The sequence below is a fragment of the Pseudophryne corroboree genome, chromosome 3 (assembly GCF_028390025.1).
Source record: "Pseudophryne corroboree isolate aPseCor3 chromosome 3, aPseCor3.hap2, whole genome shotgun sequence".
Classification (NCBI taxonomy): Eukaryota; Metazoa; Chordata; class Amphibia; order Anura; family Myobatrachidae; genus Pseudophryne; species Pseudophryne corroboree.
Window position 1 is genome coordinate 187,458,685 of NC_086446.1, and position 22,837 is coordinate 187,481,521.

The window sequence follows — 22,837 nt, forward strand, 5'->3', positions numbered from 1 at the left end:
GGTCTGAGCAGGACAAAAAAAACACCTTTGTTTTCAAACTAATTGAATATACCCCAAAGACACAAGATTCCACCAGCACACTATAATGGACCAGTAATGACATTTATATTCTATCTAATAGTAGTAATGCAGAGATCTCAGTTACATACTGTATATTTGCAAAGATATTAACCATAAGCCACCAGCCACTTCAAAGAGTCTCTGATGGTGGTTCTAACACTACATGATAATAGTACCGAGTTTGAATTATACAGTACTTTTGTATATTTTGTTATGCTACATGGCAATAGCACATACGTATATTTATATTAGAGATGAGCGCCTGAAATTTTTCGGGTTTTGGTTTTGGGTTCGGTTCCGCGGCCGTGTTTTGGGTTCGAACGCGTTTTGGCAAAACCTCACCGAATTTTTTTTGTCGGATTCGGGTGTGTTTTGGATTCGGGTGTTTTTTTCCAAAAACACTAAAAAACAGCTTAAATCATAGAATTTGGGGGTCATTTTGATCCCGAAGTATTATTAACCTCAAAAACCATAATTTACACTCATTTTCAGTCTATTCTGAATACCTCACACCTCACAATATTATTTTTAGTCCTAAAATTTGCACCGAGGTCGCTGTGTGAGTAAGATAAGCGACCCTAGTGGCCGACACAAACACCGGGCCCATCTAGGAGTGGCACTGCAGTGTCACGCAGGATGTCCCTTCCAAAAAACCCTCCCCAAACAGCACATGACGCATAGAAAAAAATAGGCGCAATGAGGTAGCTGTGTGAGTAAGATTAGCGACCCTAGTGGCCGACACAAACACCGGGCCCATCTAGGAGTGGCACTGCAGTGTCACGCAGGATGGCCCTTCCAAAAAACCCTCCCCAAACAGCACATGACGCAAAGAAAAAAAGAGGCGCAATGAGGTAGCTGTGTGAGTAAGATTAGCGACCCTAGTGGCCGACACAAACACCGGGCCCATCTAGGAGTGGCACTGCAGTGTCACGCAGGATGGCCCTTCCAAAAAACCCTCCCCAAACAGCACATGACGCAAAGAAAAAAAGAGGCGCAATGAGGTAGCTGACTGTGTGAGTAAGATTAGCGACCCTAGTGGCCGACACAAACACCGGGCCCATCTAGGAGTGGCACTGCAGTGTCACGCAGGATGTCCCTTCCAAAAAACCCTGCTAATATATAGACTGGTTGATAAAGAGATAGTATACTCGTAACTAGTATGTATGTATAAAGAAAGAAAAAAAAACCACGGTTAGGTGGTATATACAATTATGGACGGGCTGCCGAGTGCCGACACAGAGGTAGCCACAGCCGTGAACTACCGCACTGTACTGTGTCTGCTGCTAATATATAGACTGGTTGATAAAGAGATAGTATACTCGTAACTAGTATGTATGTATAAAGAAAGAAAAAAAAACCACGGTTAGGTGGTATATACAATTATGGACGGGCTGCCGAGTGCCGACACAGAGGTAGCCACAGCCGTGAACTACCGCACTGTACTGTGTCTGCTGCTAATATATAGACTGGTTGATAAAGAGATAGTATACTCGTAACTAGTATGTATGTATAAAGAAAGAAAAAAAAACCACGGTTAGGTGGTATATACAATTATGGACGGGCTGCCGAGTGCCGACACAGAGGTAGCCACAGCCGTGAACTACCGCACTGTACTGTGTCTGCTGCTAATATATAGACTGGTTGATAAAGAGATAGTATACTCGTAACTAGTATGTATGTATAAAGAAAGAAAAAAAAACCACGGTTAGGTGGTATATACAATTATGGACGGGCTGCCGAGTGCCGACACAGAGGTAGCCACAGCCGTGGACTACCGCACTGTACTGTGTCTGCTGCTAATATATAGACTGGTTGATAAAGAGATAGTATACTCGTAACTAGTATGTATGTATAAAGAAAGAAAAAAAAACCACGGTTAGGTGGTATATACAATTATGGACGGGCTGCCGAGTGCCGACACAGAGGTAGCCACAGCCGTGAACTACCGCACTGTACTGTGTCTGCTGCTAATATATAGACTGGTTGATAAAGAGATAGTATACTCGTAACTAGTATGTATGTATAAAGAAAGAAAAAAAAACCACGGTTAGGTGGTATATACAATTATGGACGGGCTGCCGAGTGCCGACACAGAGGTAGCCACAGCCGTGAACTACCGCACTGTACTGTGTCTGCTGCTAATATATAGACTGGTTGATAAAGAGATAGTATACTCGTAACTAGTATGTATGTATAAAGAAAGAAAAAAAAACCACGGTTAGGTGGTATATACAATTATGGACGGGCTGCCGAGTGCCGACACAGAGGTAGCCACAGCCGTGAACTACCGCACTGTACTGTGTCTGCTGCTAATATATAGACTGGTTGATAAAGAGATAGTATACTCGTAACTAGTATGTATGTATAAAGAAAGAAAAAAAAACCACGGTTAGGTGGTATATACAATTATGGACGGGCTGCCGAGTGCCGACACAGAGGTAGCCACAGCCGTGAACTACCGCACTGTACTGTGTCTGCTGCTAATATATAGACTGGTTGATAAAGAGATAGTATACTCGTAACTAGTATGTATGTATAAAGAAAGAAAAAAAAACCACGGTTAGGTCACTGGTATATACAATTATGGACGGGCTGCCGAGTGCCGACACAGAGGTAGCCACAGCCGTGAACTACCGCACTGTACTGTGTCTGCTGCTAATATAGACTGGTTGATAAAGAGATAGTATACTACTAATATTATATACTGGTGGTCAGGTCACTGGTCACTAGTCACACTGGCAGTGGCACTCCTGCAGCAAAAGTGTGCACTGTTTAATTTTAATATAATATTATGTACTCCTGGCTCCTGCTATAACCTATAACTGGCACTGCAGTAGTGCTCCCCAGTCTCCTCCACAATTATAAGCTGTGTGAGCTGAGCAGTCAGACAGATATATAATATATATAGATGATGCAGCACACTGGCCTGAGCCTGAGCAGTGCACACAGATATGGTATGTGACTGAGTCACTGTGTGCTGTGTATCGCTTTTTTCAGGCAGAGAACGGATTATAAATAAAACTGGTGGTCACTATCAGCAAAACTCAGCACTGTACTGAGTACTCCTAATACTCCCCAAAATTAGTAAATCAAGTGTCTCTCTAATCTATTCTAATTCTAAACGGAGAGGACGCCAGCCACGTCCTCTCCCTATCAATCTCAATGCACGTGTGAAAATGGCGGCGACGCGCGGCTCCTTATATAGAATCCGAGTCTCACGATAGAATCCGAGCCTCGCGAGAATCCGACAGCGTGATGATGACGTTCGGGCGCGCTCGGGTTAACCGAGCAAGGCGGGAAGATCCGAGTCGCTCGGACCCGTGAAAAAAAACATGAAGTTCTGGCGGGTTCGGATTCAGAGAAACCGAACCCGCTCATCTCTAATTTATATATTTCTAAATTGAGAGCTAACTCCTAGAAACACCAAGATCCTCTAACATGGCACTACTACGGTCAACACACCCTCCAACCACTGATCCCATACATGCCTTTCATAACAATGATTTAATGTGTTTTCATCTCACTGGAAGAAGTGCAGCTAAATATTCTCTTTATTACTTGTTAGACACAAAAGGCATTCAGTTAAAAATATAGTCCAGTGTCCCAGGTAACTTGACTGTGCAAAGCGGCTTTTTGCTGAAAATGTGCGTCCTATGCACACAAATAAACTACTGGAAGCGACAAAGCTGTATTGCTACAGTACGCAAACTTCTGTGATTTGCGTCATTTGTACGACTGTATGCGACTGAGTCTAAATCTATGTAAAAAGGAATATGATACAAATAGCCACAGCTTTCTTTACACTATGTTCCTTTGTGCTACATCTGTGACTTTGTATATGTGTAATTTCAATTACTGTGCAATTAAAATTGGAGCTTTGAGTTTCTAGTACAATGAAGGTAATTCAGAGTTGATCGAAGCAGCAAATTTGTTAGAAGTTGGGGAAAACCATGTGCAGTGCAGGGGGGGGGGGCAGATGTAACATGGTCAGAGAGACTTAGATCTGGGTGGGGTGTTTTCAAACTGAAATCTAAATTGCAGTGTAAAAATAAAGCAGCCAGTACTTACCCTGCACAGAAACAATATAACCCACCCAAATCTAACTCTCTGCAAATGTTATATCTGCCCCCCCCCCCCCCCCCCCCCCCCTGCAGTGCACATGGTTTTGCCCAACTGCTAACAAATTTGGTGCTGCGATCAACTCTGAATTACCCCCATGTGTGTGCAATTGAAAAATTTGCTGACAAACGGCTGTTAGTACGTCTGAGGCTAAGATTAGTTTGTCTTCATGACATTGTAGGGTTGTTTTTATTTAATTATGGGTTTTTTTTTTTGTGGATTGGGCCAATGAGAAAAACGTTTCTATAATTTCTTTCACCTTTCACTTGTCTGTTCTTGCTCTCCATGTTTTATTGAGCCACACCCCATCCAGGTTGCATTGTGAGCCTACTCAACCACCGAACAGGTATTTGGGAGGTGCACAGCTTCCCAAGCGGTGAGTGAAGCCCACAGGCGTGCCTTGTTTTCAACTCCCATTTCCCACTTCCCATTGCTACAGGGATTGTAGATGCAGCCATGTCCTCTGGCAGGGAAGGTGGCAGGCCCATTTGTTAGGTCCAGAAGTTCCTCCTGTGTGGTCCTTCTACTTGTAGCCCATATTGTTGAGCTACCTGGATTGCAGGGTAGTTAAGGGGGCTACACACGGAGAGATCTCTACTTAAATTCTAAGCAATCTGACCTCTGTGTGTGCCTAATCATGCAGGTGGTTTCAGTGTCACAGCTGCAGTCCTTTCATGTCCAGTGAGGTAGGAAAAGTAGGGCCCACATAGCTGGTCATATCTGTACACAATTTCTTTGTGATATCCTTCCTTTTCCAGACTGCCAACGCTTCTGTACTGGCTAGCACAGCTCCCATGCCTACCCTGCTGGAGCTACTTTGGCTGCCAGCTTTACACCCTTTCTTTGGTTGCTCCTGGTCAGTAGATTGTTGACCATTTGGCTACTGAGGTGGCCTTTATATTCCATGCTGAAGCTCTAGCAGCATTCTTAGCTGTGCAATATCGTGCCCCTCTACCTCTCATGCTCCCACTACACAACTGGTTCCTGTTGTACAACTGCTTCAGATTCAGTTGCAGTAGGATTTGGGGTTGGCAGCTCTAGGCACTGCCCCTGTTCTCCTTGTTTGTCAAACCCTGTGGTTATAATTGTTTTATCCACTTTGACTGCTGTTCTCATCTCTGGTGTTACCCCTGCTATGAGTCCCATTGCATCTTCTCCTGCAGTTTCAGTGGTGACTGGTTGGATGGTTCTTGGAGCTTCTTTGGAAGAAGGTGCCTCTAGCCTGTCGATTTTGGACCAGCCTTAGATTTCTGATGAGGTGTTCTGGGGTATATCCATCAAGACCGTTCCGTATGGTCTGGGTGCTTCCAAACATTGCTATCAGCATTCTGGGAGCTCCAATAGGGATAGTGCCTCAAGGTGGGGAGGTCTATTGTGATAACACTGCAGTGGCTGTGCTAATAGGATGATGCAGCAAACTGGTATACATGAGATTTTAAGATATCTATTTCTTGGATAATCTGGATGGGTTGCCTTGGGAATCTCTGATCTGCTTTTGATTTGCCTTTTGCATCAAAGGAGAAGGTGGTGAAAGAGGTCTGGTATGGATGTGTTCTGGGGCTTTTAGCCTATCTTCCCTTGTTGGACATGTTTGCTTTTTGCACTTATTTTGAGAAGTTTAGCATTTTCTCCACTGGTGCATAGTTGCTGATACCTGCATTCTCTGTAGTTGGTGGTGATTCTGGACAGCCGCCTTTGCCACCATAGTTTAGGATGTTGGGGGTTATTCAGAGTTGGTCGCAGATTTTGCTATCTGCTATGTGTGGCACCCCGCAATGCAATCTCAATTCAATTGCGATCGCATTGCAAAAACCTCAAATATAGGTTGACCCCTGCCTACGCAGCATGACAGGGTCTGAATAAGGTCTGTTATAAATAATGACGACCATTTCAACCATACTTTGTTGTTGTGTGTTGTTTTATTTTCTTGGTATTTAGATTTAAGTAGTTTAGGGGGAAATGTATTAAGCCTTTTAAAAAGTGAAAAGATCAAGTGGAAAAGTTGCCCATAGCATCCAATCAGCTTCTAGCTAGTGTTAATCAAGACAGTATATTCCATAAAATGACAGTTAAAAGCTTCTCTCTTTAGAAGGCTTGATACATCTCTAAGGGGCCTATGTACTAAGCCTTGGAGAGAGATAAAGTGGGCGGAGATGAAGTAACAACTAGCACGCTCCTAACTGCCATTTTTAAACACCGCCTGTAACATGGCAGTTAGGAGCTGATTGGCTGGTACTTTATCTCCATATACTTTATCTCTCTCCAAAGCTTAGTAAATAGACCCCTAAGCATGGTATGACAGAAGTCACCAGCCTTCATCAACCATTAAGGAGTTTATGAAGAATGAATGACTGTACAAAAGTTTAAATTCTGATTAGGATACCAAACTCCTAATAGGGAGGTCAATCCCAGGATTTTGGCCCAAAATGCCGGGGATTGGAGCCTCCAATCCCGGAATTCGCGGGATTAGGTTGTGCATGCGCAGTTTTGCCAGGCAGCGCTGAGCACTATAGCATAAGGCTCAGATGCTGCCCGGCTGTGTGGCCCCGGTGGCAGCAGGGTATTTGGATTTTAGGTGGGTAGCCATGGGCACACTCCAGTGGCATTTCAAATGTAGCGGTGGCCACCAGCCAATCGGAGCTGGCAGACCGGTGGTCAATCAGGGAAGCGGCCGCAGGAGTGGCTCCTGATTGGCTGCTGGACTGCCAGATCTGATTGGCTGACGGCCATCGCTACATTTGAAATGCCGCTGGCGCTGTCTGTGAATCTATGGCTGCCCGCCTAATGGTAAGCGCATGCAGAAAACTCCCTACATCCATCCTGTCTGTGCTCCCCACGCACTCACCATAATTTCTCTCTACTTCCGCCCTCCATCACTGTTCCCTGCACAATTCCTCCCTACAACCACCCTCCATCGCTGCTCTCTACACCCATCCTTCCTCACTTCCCTCCGCACCCATCCTCCCTCAATGCCCTCCACACCCACTCTCCCCGATTCCTACACTGATCCCTACTGCAATCCCAGGATCCCAGGGATCACGGTATTGAGCGTTTTTCAATCCTAAATCCAGGGATTGAAAAAACCATCCTGGGATTGGCCTCCCTACCTCCTAATACTTTAGAACCTCTTCTCTCACTTTTCCACTAAAATACTGCTCAGTGTTACATCATATGTGTCATACATAATTAATTGTGTGAATGAGGGTAACATGTTCAGTGCTGTACATAGTAATTCATGCAGTACATTTCAATAAATACATTATTTTTTAAATTTAAACTACAGATGTTTTAACCTGTAAATCCTTTAAAACTAAAGATGTACCCAAACCACCGTCTGTATTTTAGTTATTTTTTTTCCAAACCACCCTCAAGTGTTTCAGTTCAGATTTGGTTTTGGATCTTCGTTTAAACAACAGGGAAATTGTTAGAAATTAGATTGAAAACAGCAGTGCGGGTGCATAATTAAGTTGACAGAGTTCGCAAAATTCTGACAGGCTAGAATTCTGACTGGTTAGATTTGTGGAGCAAGATATATGCCTGTATACAAAAATACATATTGAGGGAGGTTTAAAAAAAAAAGTTTGAGCTCAATGATTGTTTTGTGGCATAAGGGAGAAAAATGGAAAGTTGTATAATTTAAGCTACTGTACATGGTTCATTGGAAGGGAGCCAGTCTATTTTCTTATAGACCACAGAGCAGTGTGTGTAGTAGTGTAACCAAGATATGATTGATTAGTGCACGCAAGCACCACTATTGTAGTTGCATCATGAATGAGAAAGGGATGGATATGTAAAATGTATTTAAGTGGTAGATGGCAGACAGTTGTTGTGTGAATGTAAGGAGTGAATGAGACTACAGAGTAAAAATGTATATCTAAGCAGCTTGCTTGGGGAACTGGATAAATTGGAATGCTATCCGCAGTAATTGTAACGCAAAGGAACAGATTTAGAAGGAAGAAAAATGACAAATTCAGATGTATCTATGTGCAGTATTTACCAGCTAGAGGACATACTGTAGTAGAGGAGACAACAAGGCTACATGGAGAATGGTTACTTTAGTAAAGATCAGAGATCACATGATGAAATATTTCTGTATCACACTATAACCTGAAGGGACAACTAAGCTAACCAAGATCATGTATATTAAAAAACAGAAATAAAGCAAAACTATTTAGATGCTCAGTATAGTCTTGAAGACATCAAATTACTTGTCAGAAAAATACGGTGAAAATTCACATATATTGTATAATAAACATAATCCAGTGGTATATGTTTTAATAATGTAGACCTTCATTAGTATCCTGCTTAACTTGTTTTCCTGCAGAAGAGCTGATCTACAGTGCCTAACAAGAACAATATAACCGATTTGGTCAGCCACCGGTGCAACACTTTCCACTATACCGTGTCCACAGCATGAGTACATCTCTGGCATCGGAGCCTACAAGGTAGGTACAGACAAAATACTTCCACAGGCAGAATCCTACAGTGATCTGTACTGCATCTAATACTGATCAGATTGGCAATTACGGTGAGCAAATATGTCTATTATTCTCATGTAATATCCTGAGTGATTTCTGTATGTGGTGAGGATTATTTTACTACACTGAGGAATTTTCACACTTCATGCTACTAGAGACAATAAGCAAGTATTGAGTCTCTCCTCCACTGCACTATTATTGTCAAGCTGGCCTTTCCACGTTAAGAATTTGTTTCCTAAGACATGTGAATTGGCTATTGCTGACAAAATATTTTTTACTTTGTGAACACTGTATAGGTATACTATAGATTTTTTGGGGGTTTTACCAGTCATGGTCCTATAGGAATATTTAAGTTAGTGAGTGACACTCTGCTACAGTATTATACAGTGGTGCTTGAAAGTATGTGAACTCTTCAGAATTTTCTATATATTTATGCTGAAATGTGGCCTAAAACTACCACAGAATTTCACACAAGTCAAAAAAGTAGATAAAAAGAACCAAATCAAACAAATGAGACAAATAAATTAGACATGCTTAATTTTTTTATTGAGCAAAATGATCCAATATTACATATCCTACCATGTTCATAACTGTGTATATTTTCCCGTACATGTGTATGTTTCCTCCGGATACTCCGGTTTACCCCCACAATCCAAAAATATACAGATAGGTTAATTAGCTCCCAACAAAAATAACCCTAGCATGAGCGTGTGTTTGTGTACATGTGATAGGGAATATAGATTATAAGCTCCACTGGGGCAGGGGCTGATGTGAATGGCCAAATATTCTTTGTAAAAGCGCTGCAAAATATGTGTGCACTATATAAATAACTGGTAATAAATAAATGAATGTCTGTGAGTGGCAAGAGTATGTGAACCTTTAGGCTTAGCATATATTTTGAAGGTAAAATTACTGTGAGGTATTTTCAATTCAATCTATGTGATGACAATCAGGTGTGAGTGGAAACCTGTCTTTTTAAAAGAACATGGATCTATCAAAGTCGGATGTTCACAACACATGGTTGTGGAAGTGTATCATACCACGAACATAGGAGAATTCGGAGGACCTCAGAAGAAGAATTGTTAATGCTCAGCAGGCTGGAATAGTTTACAAAACCACCTCTAAAGAATTTGGACTCCACCAATCAACAGTCAGACAGATTGTGTACAAATAGAGGAAATTCCAGACCATTATTACCCTCTCCAGGAGTATTCAACCAACAAAGATCACGCCAAGAGCAAGGTGTTTAATAGTTTGCAAGGTCACAAAGGAACCCAAGGTATCATCTAAGCAACTGAAGGCGTTTCTCACATTTGCTAATGTTAATGTTCATGAGTCCACCATCAGGAGAACACTGAACAACAATGGTGTTTATGGCAGGATTACAAGGAGAAAGCCGTTGCTCTCCAAAAGAACATTGCTGCCCATCTGCTGTTTACTAAAGATCAGCTGGACAAGTCAGAAGGCTATTGGAACAATGTTTTGTGGACAGATGAGTCCAAATAGAGATTTTTGGTTTAAATGAGAAGCGTTATGTTTGGAGAAAGGAGAACACTGCATTCGAGCATAAAAACCTTAAACCATCCATGACACGCGGTGGTGGTTGTATCACGGTTTGGTCCTGTTTTGCAGCATCTGGCCCAGAACGACTTCCCATCATTGATAGGGCAATGAATTCTGAATTACACCAGAATATTCTAAAGGAAAATGTCAAGACATCTGTCCATGAGCTGCATCTCAAGAAAACGTGGGTCATGCAGTAAGACAACGACCCAAAGCACACAAGTCATTCGACCAAAGAAGGGTTAAAGAAGAATACATTTTAAGTTTTGGAATGGGCAAGTCAAAGTCCTGACCGTAATCCAATAAAAATGTTGTGGAAGCACCTGAAGTGATCAGATCATGGGAGGAAACCCACCAACATAAAACAGTTGAAGCTGTTTTGTATGGAAGGATGGGGTAAAATTGCTCCAAGCCAATGTTTAGGACTAATTAATAATTACCGGAAACATTTACATGTAGTTATTGCTGTACAAGGGGGTCATACCAGATACTTTAGCCACTTACAGATATGTGATATTGGATAATTTTCCTATATTTTTTGGTCTCATTTATTTAATTTGGTTCTCTTTATCTACTTTTAGGACTTGTGTGAAAATCCGAGGTAGTTTTAAGCCAAATATAAGCAGAAATATAGAAAATTCTGAAGGGTTCACAAACTTCCAAGCACCACTCTATACTGTGAGTCATTATATCAGTTTTATGCTGACTTTTACTTTTCATTGTAACTTAGTTTGTTTTAAATAAATTAAGTCCATATCTATACATGGAGATAAAGAGAGGATCAAGAACATCCAGATAGAGGGTTTAGCTGTATCAAACCTTGAAGCAGAGATGAGCGGGTTTGGATCCCATAGAACTGAAATCCACCGCTCCCCCCCTGCCCTGAATGCTGTAAAAATACAGGGGTGCAGTGAAAATAAATGTACACTGGCCCTGCCCTGAATGCTGTAAAAATACAGGGGTGCAGTGAAAATAAATGTACACTGGCCCAGTCTTGTATGCTGTAAACATTCATGGGTGCAGTGACAATAAATGTACACTGTCCCTGTCTTGTATGCTGTAAAAATTCAGGGGTGCTGTTGTGAAAATAAATATACACTGGACCTGTCTTGTATGCTGTAAAAATTCAGGGGTGCAGTGAAAATAAATGTACACTGGCCCTGTCTTGTATGCTGTAAAAATTCAGTGGTGCAGTAAAAATAAATGTATACTGGCCCTTTCCTGTATACTGTAAAAATACAGGGGTGCTGTTGTTAAAATAAATGTACACTGGCCCTGTCCTGTATGCTGTAACAATACAGGGGTCCAGTGAAAATAAATGTACACTGGCCCTGTTTTGTATGCTGTAAAAATTCAGGGGTGCAGTAAAAATAAATGTACACTGGCCCTGTCCTGTATGCTGTAAAAATACAGGGGTGCTGTTGTCAAAATAAATGTACACTGGCCCTGTCCTGTATGCTGTAAAAATACAGAGGTTCTGTGAATATAAAGGGGTGCTGGCCCTGTCTTGTATGCTGTAAAATCACAGGGGTGTTGTGAAAATACAGGGGTACTGGCACTGTCCTGTATGCTGTAAAAATACAGGGGTGCAGTGAATATAAATGTAATAATAAAGGGGTGCTGTTCTATGAAATGGAGAACAAAACTTTTGGAGTAAAAAATAGTGAAAAATCAGGAACCACTTCCAGTTCCTAGTACTAGTGCTGAAGCTGCTGCTGCCACCAGTCATGACATTGCGATGCAGTTCCATCAATGCCGTCTATTAAGGCCAATGCCCAATGTCATAGAGGGCATGTACAAACCAAGAAGCAAAAATTAAGAAGAAAAAAAAAATATCTGATAATAAACGTAAAATTGACAATATGCCATTCATGACATGAAGTGGCAAAGAAAGGCTAAGGCCTTCCCCTATGTTCATGACTGGTGGTTCAGCTTCTTATGAAGATGGGAGTCCTCCTCCCTCTCGAAAAATTTAAAAAATAAAGCTTCTTAAAGCACAGGAAAAAACAACTGTGCGTTCACAGATATCACAAATCCCCAAGGAGAGTCCAAGGGTGTCCACGGTTGTGATGTCTAGGCCTGACCTTCACAACACTGTATGGGAATAGAAGGCTCCTACCACCATTTGCACGCCCTCTGCAAGTGCTGGGAGGAGCACCACCAGTACAGTTGCTGATATTGAGATTGAGGGTGTGTCAAAGTCGAAAAATATTGTAATGCATGCCCACGTACTAACCCCAGGCACATGCCCGCTGTGCGTGCACTCGGTCTGCCGTGCGTGCGCATATCTGCAATTTGCGTAACTGAGCTTTTCACGGTCATGCGCCTTAGCGCGTGGTATGCACATTTACGGTAGAGTTTGTGAGCGCATAGTGGGTTATTAGAACATTACATATTTAACCCAAATAGTGTACATTTTAGATATAGTTCCCCTAGACCATGTCAGCGAGTATTAATAGTTCAAACAGTTCCTGGACATAGAGATTCGCCTTTGCATGATAGGAAGGGTCAGATAAAGGTTGGAAGGTGATGTCTAGTATCCAGCTGTAGGGTATTTTGAGGGTGACATTCCGGTGTTGGTTAGAGAAAGATCGCTTGTTCCTGCGTATAGTTATGTACAAAAGTAGAATATGAACATTAACTGTATTTACTGTTTATTATGTATGCGGCGGGAATCCAGAGGATACCACCCACAAGAGCAGTTGGGGAAAGACATCGCCCACCTATTCAAATCCACCTATGACCTCTTCTGTAATGTAAAGACACATCCCTGTGTCCAATGGACAATGAGATTACAGTGACCATTGTATTGTGTATGCATGTTGTGTATAAAAAGCCCATTGTTGCCTGGCCGGTCAGAAGACTCTGAACGCTATCTGTATGACCAGCGGAGGACCGACTCGGGTTGCGCTTGCGAACATTCTCACGTTTGTACATTCTCTGTAGCCATTATTCTGTTTAGATTTACTTGTTAGCCTGTAGTGTATGATTTGTATTGTTTTACCTTTTGGAACAAATCCGCGGTGGCCTTAGAACCCTGTGGTTGCAACTACAAATCAGTGTTGTGTTTTCACTTTCCTGCATGGGCTTTAGAGTGTATTTATCTGTATAAGGTGTATAGGTATTGGTAAGGTGTACGCACTGCGGTTACTTTATACCGTCAGTGCTACTTAAGGTTTAAGGTATAACATCATTGCAGTACTTTGCTATTAAGGGTTTAAAGTGTAAGCAAATCATTACATTGTATCATTAACAAGGTTTAAAGGTTATCAAGTGTGTGTGCGCTCGCTGTGTGTACTCTGTACACTCAGTGCGGCGTGTGTACGCCAAGTGCGTACCTCGTGCAGGACTCTGTACGCAAATAGCGTACAAAGTGCGTAGCACGTGTATTCCGCCTAGCGGCCGTAGCGGCTCCACGATAATAGTGTATTTAGAGGTATAGCTTTGCGGTCTAAGATAATATCGACATTATCAGGTGTCACTGTAGAAGTACACCAGGATGAAGAAGATATTGGTGTAGCTGGCGCTGAGGAGGAAGTTGACGATGAGGATCCTGATGGTGATGTGGGTTGTTTCAATAAGGCACCAGTGGAGACAGTTGTTGTCCATGGGATGAAAAAGCGCATTGTCATGCCTGGGTAAAATGTCAAAAGAGCCACCTCTTCACAAATCTTGACAACAGGTGTCAAGCCATCTGTTGCCTTTGTCAGTCCATAATAAGTAGGGGTAAGGACGTTAACCACCTAGGAACATCCTCCCTTATACGTCACGTGCAGTGCATTTATTATAAGTCATTGTCAAGTTCAGAAACTTTGTGTAATAGTGTAAGCAGTTCACTGACGCCTAAATGAGGTGGTTTGTTTGAATATTATTTCTCTGTGAGGATGAGGATGTAAACACTGAAGGGGTGGGGGAATCTGATGATGAGGATGACATCCTGCCTCTGTAGAGCCAGTTTGTGCAAGGAGAGATTAATTGCTTCTTTTTTGGTGGGGGCCCAAACAAACCAATCATTTCAGCCACAGTCATTTGGCAGACCCTGTCTTTGAAATGATTGGTTTGTTAAAGTGCGAATATCATGTTTTTACAACATAAGGGTGGGTTTGAAGGTCCAAGGGCAATTCCATCTTGCATGTCTTTACTTTGCCACATCATTCCAGGGATGCTACCCTATATGGGGTGCTGCCCCTCTGTCCTATCAGTATAGGGGTGCTGCCTCACTACAGTTTAAGTCCAGGGGTGCTGTTGCCTGTCTGCTGTGCTGTGTAATTCTACAGGGGTGCTGTCTATGCTGTATAAATCCAGGGGTACTGCTGTATAATTCCAGGGGTGCTGCTGTTCTTAATCCTGGGTTTAAATTAAAGCCTAGAGCAGAATATGAAATAAAGGAAACAAATAACTGCTTAAAAGCGCCTCAAAAATAATAAAAACTAATATTAGTGTTAATAAAGGATCTCCTGGGAGACTGCGCCGCCGTACACACTATGTGAGTGTTGTAAAGAATAGAATTAAAACAAAAAGCGGCTGCGCTGTATACCAGGAGATAATAGAGAGATGAGAGCCGGCAAATATAATATATGGATTTATTCACAATGCATAAAAGGTTAAAAGACATCTAATTGTAAACAATAATTAATACGTTTGATAAGCACACCTATTTTGTCTCATAGGGGAGGTCTCTCTTTCAGCATATATAGCAATAGCTGAAATGGATTCCTTTAGTAATTGTCCGTAGTCACTGAATGCTGATAATATTAAGAATGATACCTGGTGATCAGAAAACAATTGAAGCAGTCCCGGGATATCAAATAATTAGTCTCACCACGCTCAGTAGATAAAGTAGTGTTTGCCTCTCTTCGTGGGCTGGTAATGGACCGAGCGTCCTCGGCCAGTGTCCTGCAATGCCCACAGACGCTAACCTTGGAGGAGAGATGCCTCCAAGCACACCGTGCCCAGATCCCCATCTGTAGCTACCTGCATTGAACCAGGTATCATTCTTAATATTATCAGCATTCAGTGACTACGGACAATTACTAAAGGAATCCATTGCAGCTATTGCTATATAGGCTGAAAGAGAGACCTCCCCTATGAGACAAAATAGGTGTGCTTATCAAACGTATTAATTATTGTTTACAATTAAATGTATTTTAACCTTTTATGCATTGTGAATAAATCCATATATTATATTTGCCGGCTCTCATCTCTCTATTATCTCCTGGTATACAGCGCAGCCGCTTTTTGTTTTAACAGAATATGAAATAAGCTTCAACATCACAAACAGATTTGTGAAAACATGGCTGCAAAGGTGGAAATGTAAATTGCAATTTTGACGACTTGTTTTCCAATGAGACCACATTTGTGGCCAAAGTCAGTGTGACTCAGAAGAGAGAGAATCATAATCCAGCGCAACTGCCGGAAAGGTAAAAGAGATTTTCTGCCGGAGCATTAGAGAGAGGTTCTTCTCAATTATTTCATGTTGGGTACTCACTCAAATGAATGTCTCCAATTGTCAACCTTTAAATTTGATGTATTATTAATGTTCCACATTTTGGGATTATTTATTTACAAAATGCACATTTGTTGTGCAGGGTTCTTTTCCTAAGAGCTGCGTACGGTTAATGCAAGACATTGCGGTTTTAGAAGAATAGAGTTTCAGTGATCTTGCATTGCATCAGCTTTCCATTGCACTGCAGCACTAGATGGGCCAGGAGCTCCTATGAGGGACAAACAGCACACCGTGCCCAGATCCCCATCTGTAGCTACCTGCATTGAACCAGGTATCATTCTTAATATTATCAGCATTCAGTGACTACGGACAATTACTAAAGGAATCCATTGCAGCAATTGCTATATAGGCTGAAAGAGAGACCTCCCCTATGAGACAAAATAGGTGTGCTTATCAAACGTATTAATTATTGTTTACAATTAAATGTCTTTTAACCTTTTATGCATTGTGAATAAATCCATATATTATATTTGCCGGCTCTCATCTCTCTATTATCTCCTGGTATACAGCACAGCCGCTTTTTGTTTTAACAGAATATGAAATAAGCTTCAACATCACAAACAGATTTGTGAAAACATGGCTGCAAAGGTGGAAATGTAAATTGCAATTTTGACGACTTGTTTTCCAATGAGACCACATTTGTGGCCAAAGTCAGTGTGACTCAGAAGAGACAGAATCATAATCCAGCGCAACTGCCGGAAAGGTAAAAGAGATTTTCTGCCGGAGCATTAGAGAGAGGTTCTTCTCCATTATTTCATGTTGGGTACTCACTCAAATGAATGGCTCCAATTGTCAACCTTTAATTTTGATGTATTATTAATGTTCCACATTTTGGGATTATTTATTTACAAAATGCACATTTGTTGTGCAGGGTTCTTTTCCTAAGAGCTGCGTAGGGTTATTGAAAGACATTGCGGTTTTAGAAGAATAGAGTTTCAGTGATCTTGCATTGCATCAGCTTTCCATTGCACTGCAGCACTAGATGGGCCAGGAGCTCCTATGAGGGACAAACAGTTACTGAAAAAGGCCCAGTATGGAGTCTCATGGTGTCTTACAGCCAGGAATATGTCAGGCTGAGGCATGCTGTGGGCACAGAGGTTAGCATTGCTTCCTCCCACAGTCCTACTTATAGTATGAAATGAGTTTGGACTGTAGAGTGGTGAGCTCCACTAGGGCAGGGGCTCAATAACAAAAAATTCACTGCACAGTCCTGCTTAGTACTTTACCAAACCCACCCAAACTCAATTTGCCCCATCCCCGGGGCTGCTGTGGGAGCTCAGGAGAGGCTGCTAAAACATCTAAGGGGCTGCTTTATTTAAAAATAAAATATGAATAAAATAAACAAGACATACAAGTATGCTCACATGCGTGTAACTGGGACACAGAGGTATGCTGACATGCGTGTAACTGGGAGCTGTGAAAAACAAAAATAAGGCATTTACCACAAAATATGTAAATAAAAAAGCAATAAAAAAAATGGAAAAAAAGAAACCCACAAGATTTTCACAAAATAAGTCTCCAGACTCCGTGGAGGGGGAAATATCCAATCTTGATCCTGTGGTATACAGCATTTTATTTACATTCCATCAAGAAATCTTAATTCCTGAAAATGGAGAAGGGGGTACAAATTCAGAGGCTTTGGCCCTAGTTTTTCAGTTTGTCCAGTAATGTGAATTTTAATCACCTTCTTGACACTGTCCTCTTCCTCTTGCCTCTTCTCATAATGTGAAAAGTCATCAAATATGGAGGTGGTATGTGTGTAGCTAGCTATGATTCGGGGAAGTTGGCAAGCTTTTTCCAGGGGGACCACCTGTCGCTGAAATGATGGGTTTATTAAACTGTGCATGTCCTGTTTAAACAACATAAGGGTGGGTTGGAGGGCCCAAGGACAATTCCATCTTGCACCTCCTTTTTTTTTTATTTGCATGAAGTGCTCTTTCAGTGCCTAGTTTTTAAAACTGCCATCCTGTCTGCCACTTCAGTGCCACTACTAAATGGGCCAGGTGTTTGTGCCACCCACGTGTGTCGCTTAACTTAGTCATCCAGCTACCCTCGGTGCAACCTTTTTGCCTAAGAAATTAGATTTATATAAGAACTTACCTTTGTTAAATCTCTTTCTGCGAGGAACACTGGATTCCAAAGGGAAGTACATCGGGGTGTCGAGTTGGATCTTGATCCGAGGCACCGACAGGCTAAAAGCTTTTACTGTTCCCAGGATGCACAGCGCCGCCTCCTCTATATCCCCACCTCCAGGCACTGAAGCTCAGTTTTGTTAACCAGTCCAAAGCAGTAGCAGGTAAGAGAGACGACAACAGTTAGTAGCCACATACACTTACATTCTCACGACAGAAGAAGGTACCAGCGGCTAATGCCATACAAACCCAAAGAAGCTAAGTGTGTCAGAGTGGGCGCCCTGTGGAATCCAGTGAACCTTGCAGAAAAAGATTTAACAAAGGTAAGTTCTTACCATAAATCTCCTTTTCTGCAGCAGGGTACACTGTTGTTATTCAACAGGGAATTACATCGGGAATGTCCTAAAGCAGTTCCTCATGGGAGGGGACGCACTGTAGCGAGCACAAGAACCCGGCATCCATAGGAGGCATCCTGGGAGGCAGAAGTATCGAAGGCATAGAACCTTTTGAACGTGTTCACTGAGGACCACGTAGCCGCCTTGCACAATTGTTCAGGTGTAGCACCACGGCGGGCCGCCCAAGAAGGTCCAACAGATCGAGTAGAATGGGCTTTAATGTTAGCAGGAGCTGGAAGGCCAGCCTGTACATAAGCATGTGCAATCACCATTCTAATCCATCTGGCCAAGGTCTGCTTATTAGCAGGCCAGCCACATTTTTGAAAACCAAAAAGAACAAAGAGAGAATCAGATCTCCTAAGCGAATCTGTTCTCTTCACATAAATACGGAGAGCCCGTACCACATCCAAAGACCACTCTTTGGAGGATAAACCAGGAGAGGTAAAGGCCGGAACCACAATCTCTTGGTTAAGGTGGAAAGATGACACCAATTAGGCAGATAACCAGGGCGAGTTCTAAGAACCGCCCAGTCACGGTGAAAAATCAGAAAGGGTGACCGACAGGACAAGGCACCCAAGTCTGAAACCCGTCTAGCAGAGGCAATAGCCAGCAAAAACAAGACCTTAAGAGTAAGCCACTTAAGGTCCACAGACTCAAGAGGTTCAAACAGAGACTCTTGTAAGGCATCCAGAACAACCGACAAATCCCAAGGAGCCATAGGGAGGTTGAATCCGTAAAACACCCTGAGTGAATTTATGAACATCAGGCAGAGGGGTAAATTTACTAACATGGGAGTTCTATTTAAGATGGGATGTTGCCCATAGCAACCAATCAGATTCCAGGTATTATCTTCTAGAAGGTGCTAGATAAATGAGAAGTAGAAGCTGATTGGTTGTTATGGGCAACATCCCATCTTAAATAAAACTCCAATCTTAGTAAATTTACCCCAGAGTCGCAATTTTTCTCTGAAACCATATCGACAAGGCAGAAATATGAACCTTGAGGGAGGCCAGACGAAGGCCTAAATCCAGGCCCTGTTGCAGGAAAGCCAAGAGTTTGGCAGTACTGAACTTGTATGCATCATAATTCTTAGCCGCACACCAGGTGAAGTAAGAATTCCAGGCCCTATGATAAATCCGAGCAGAAGCTGGTTTAGGGGCCTTCAACATAGTTTGAATGACTGCCTCAGAAAATCCTTTGGCCCTCAGAAATGAAGCTTCAAGACCCACGCCGTCAAAGCCAGTCGGGCCAGATCCTGGTAGACACAAGGGCCCTGAACAAGGAGGTCTGGGCGTTGCGAAAGTAGAAGACGACGCTCTATCGAGAGACCCTGCAGGTCTGAGAACCAATGCCATCTGCTGCCACGCCAGAGCGATTAGAAGTAGTATTCCTCCTTCTTGCTTGAACTTCCTTATTACCCTGGGTAGGAGTGACACCGGAGGGAACACATATGGCAGCCGAAAGTTCCATGGAATTGCTAGCGCGTCCACGAACGCTGCTTGAGGATCCCTTGTCCTTGCTCCAAAAATCGGAACCTTGTGATTGTGTCGAGACGCCATCAGATCCACATCTGGTAGGCCCCACTTGTCCACTAGAAGTTGAAACTCTTCTGGATGAAGGCTCCACTCTCCAGCGTGTACGTCCTGATGACTGTGGAAGTCCGCTTCCCAGTTGAGGACCCCCAGAATGAACACTGCCGATATGGCTGGCAGATGGCATTCTGCCCAAAGAAAAATCTTTGACACTTCCATCATTGCCATGCAGCTTCGAGTGCCACCTTGATGATTTATGTACGCCACCGTGGTGGCATTGTCTGACTGTACTTGAACAGGCCTGTTCTGTACCAGAGGCAGGGCCAGTTTCAAAGCATTGAACACTGCCCGCAACTCCAGAATGTTTATCGGGAGGAGAGATTCCTCCCTGGTCCACCGACCCTGAAGAGAGTGCTGCTTGAACGCCGCGCCCCAACCCCGCAGATTGGCATCAGTTGTCAGAAGGACCCAGTTGGAGATCCAGAAGGGACGACCCCTGCTCAATTGCTGGTCCTGTAGCCACCAGGTCAGTGACAGGTGAACCTCCGGAGTCAAGGAGATCATGTGAGTCCTGATCCGGTGTGGCAGGCCGTCCCATTTGAAAAGGATTAACCTCTGCAGAGGGCGGGAATGAAATTGAGCGTACTCCATCATGTCGAAAGCTGACACCATGAGGCATAGTACTTGCATCGCGAAGTGTATCGACACAAGTGGACGAGATAAGAAGTATCTTATCTTGTCCTGAAGTTTCAGGACTTTCTCTGGAGACAAGAACAACCGTTGGTTGTGGGTGTCCAATAATGCCCCCAGGTGCACCATGCTCTGAGCAGGGACCAGTGAGGATTTCTTCCAGTTGATGAGCCACCCGTAGGCTTGCAGGAATTGGACCGTCAGTTCCAGATGACAGAGGAGAACCTCTGGAGAGTTTGTCAGGATTAATAAGTCGTCCAGAAATGGCAGGATCCTGATACCCTGACGGCAGAGCAGAGCCGTCATGACCGCCATGACCTTGGTGAAGATTCTCAGAGCCGTGGTCAGACCAAAAGGTTAGGCCTGGAATTGAAAATGTAGGTTGCCAATAGCAAACCGCAGGTATTGCTGATGCAACATGGCAATAGGTATATGCAGGTAAGCATCCTGTATGTCCAGAGATACCATATAGTCCATGGGCTCTAAGGCCAGAACAATAGAGTGAAGAGTTTCCATACGGAATTTGGAAACCTTCACAAATTTGTTCACAGACTTGAGGTTGCGAATTGGCCGGGAGGACCCATTAGGTTTTGGAACTAGGAACAACATTGAATAGTACCCCCTGCCTCTCTGAGCCAGAGGCACTGGCACTATCACCCCTGTGTCCAGGAGGGATTGTACCACAAAATGGAGAGTTTTTGCTTTTACCGGATCCGAAGGGATGTTTGTTGAGCAAAACTGGCAAGGGGGACGTTTCTTGAAAGAGATGGCGTATCGGTGAGTGATGACTTTCTTTACCCAGGCATCTGAAGTGGTCTGTAACCATACCTGAGCAAACCGCAGAAGTCTGCCTCCCACCCTGGGGTCCACCAGGGGAAGGCCCGCCTCGTCATGCAGCAGGCTTGTCTGTTTTGGAAGCAGGCTGACGGCCAGCCCAGGAACGTTTAGGTTTGGGCTTAGTGGATTTGGAAGTGCGAGCTTGTTTCGGGTACGCCTGACCCTTTGATTTACTTGGAGGTCGAAAGGAGCGAAAGGAAGTACCTTTAGCCTTCGGAGCCGAAGGATTAGTACTAGGCAGGCAGGCAGTCTTAGCAGATGCCAAGTCAGCAACAATCTTGTTTAGATCTTCCCCAAAAAGGATGTTTCCCTTAAAGGGGATCACCTCCAAGGTCTTTTTAGAGTCCAGATCTGCAGACCAGGACCGCAACCAGAGAATCCGGCGAGCCAGAATGGACGTAGTAGACGCTTTGGCCTCCAGGACACTGGCATCAGATGCCGCCTCCTGAATATAATGAGAGGCTGTGATAATATATGAAACACACTGTCTAGCATTATCAGGAAAATCAGACTGTAGTTTCGCTTCAGCTTCCTGAACCCAGGCTTCAATAGCTTTTGTAGCCCAAGAAGCCATATTAGTGGGCCTATGCACAGCTCCCTCAAGAGTGTAAATAGACTTCAAGCAACTCTCCACACGCTTATCCATCGGTTCCTTCAGAGAGGGGTGAGGGGATAACAAGCTAGCATCTTCTTAGACAGGGAGAATTTCTTACCTGGATACTCCCAGGATTCCTGATGTATGTCAACCAAATGGTCAGAATGGGGTAAAACTAATTTAGTAACCTTCTGACGTTTGAACTTATCAGGTTTCTTAGAGGTATCTGGAGGTTCTGCTTCATCATCAATTTGAAGAATCAGCCTGATAGCCTCCAAGAGGTCAGGAACATCCCACCAGTGTAATAGATTCCCATCAGAAGCATCTGCATCAGCGTCTGAGGGATCAGTATATACGCCATCTTCATCGGATGAAGTATCCGAAACATGTGTGGATTGTGAGGAAGTGATGGCCCACTCAGGAGACCCCTTGGTCCTATGCGGGCGAGGGTTAGGTTTTTGGTTTAGCCAAAGACTGATTTAATTGCTGTAACTGAGTGGACAGATTATCTGCCCACTGCAGGGACAATATGTGGCTGTAATGGCACAGGAGGTCCCACAGGGGGCGCCAGTCTAGTTACAAGCGTCAGTAAATTAGAAAAGGCAGCCCAAGGTGGGTCTTGGTGTGCCCCCGTTGCTGCAGACTGACTGAGGGGTATAGAACCCCTGGTACCTGAACCCTCAGCTGCAATGTTTTCCTCCGAGCAATCCGTAGCATCAGCACTGCATGGTGCAGGATCAGCCATGGATCTACCGCCCTGTTTAGCAGAGATTATTTGGAAGCGCAACCTTAGGGTGTAATAGTACAATATAACCAGCAAAGTACCTGACAAAAAAAAAACCCTGTATAGTGTGACTGCAAAGCAGAGCACAAACAGAGAATTTAAGAGGTATATGGTGACTGAAACACACAGAGAAAAATACCAAAGTA

At 43.3% G+C, this 22,837-nt stretch overlaps 1 long non-coding RNA gene across 2 annotated transcripts in view; it reads left to right on the forward strand.

The window, feature by feature from the left end:
• The window catches only part of LOC135057574 (uncharacterized), a 228,517-nt gene that overhangs the window by 110,015 nt on the left and 95,665 nt on the right, over positions 1–22,837 (forward strand). The window contains exons 2-3 of one of the 2 annotated variants that reach the window (XR_010244211.1): positions 8,504–8,624; positions 15,471–15,606. This is a non-coding gene — a long non-coding RNA (uncharacterized LOC135057574). Of the gene's footprint in view, positions 1–8,503; positions 8,625–15,470; positions 15,607–22,837 lie in introns of those variants that run through there. The other variant, XR_010244210.1, reaches the window with a different exon arrangement.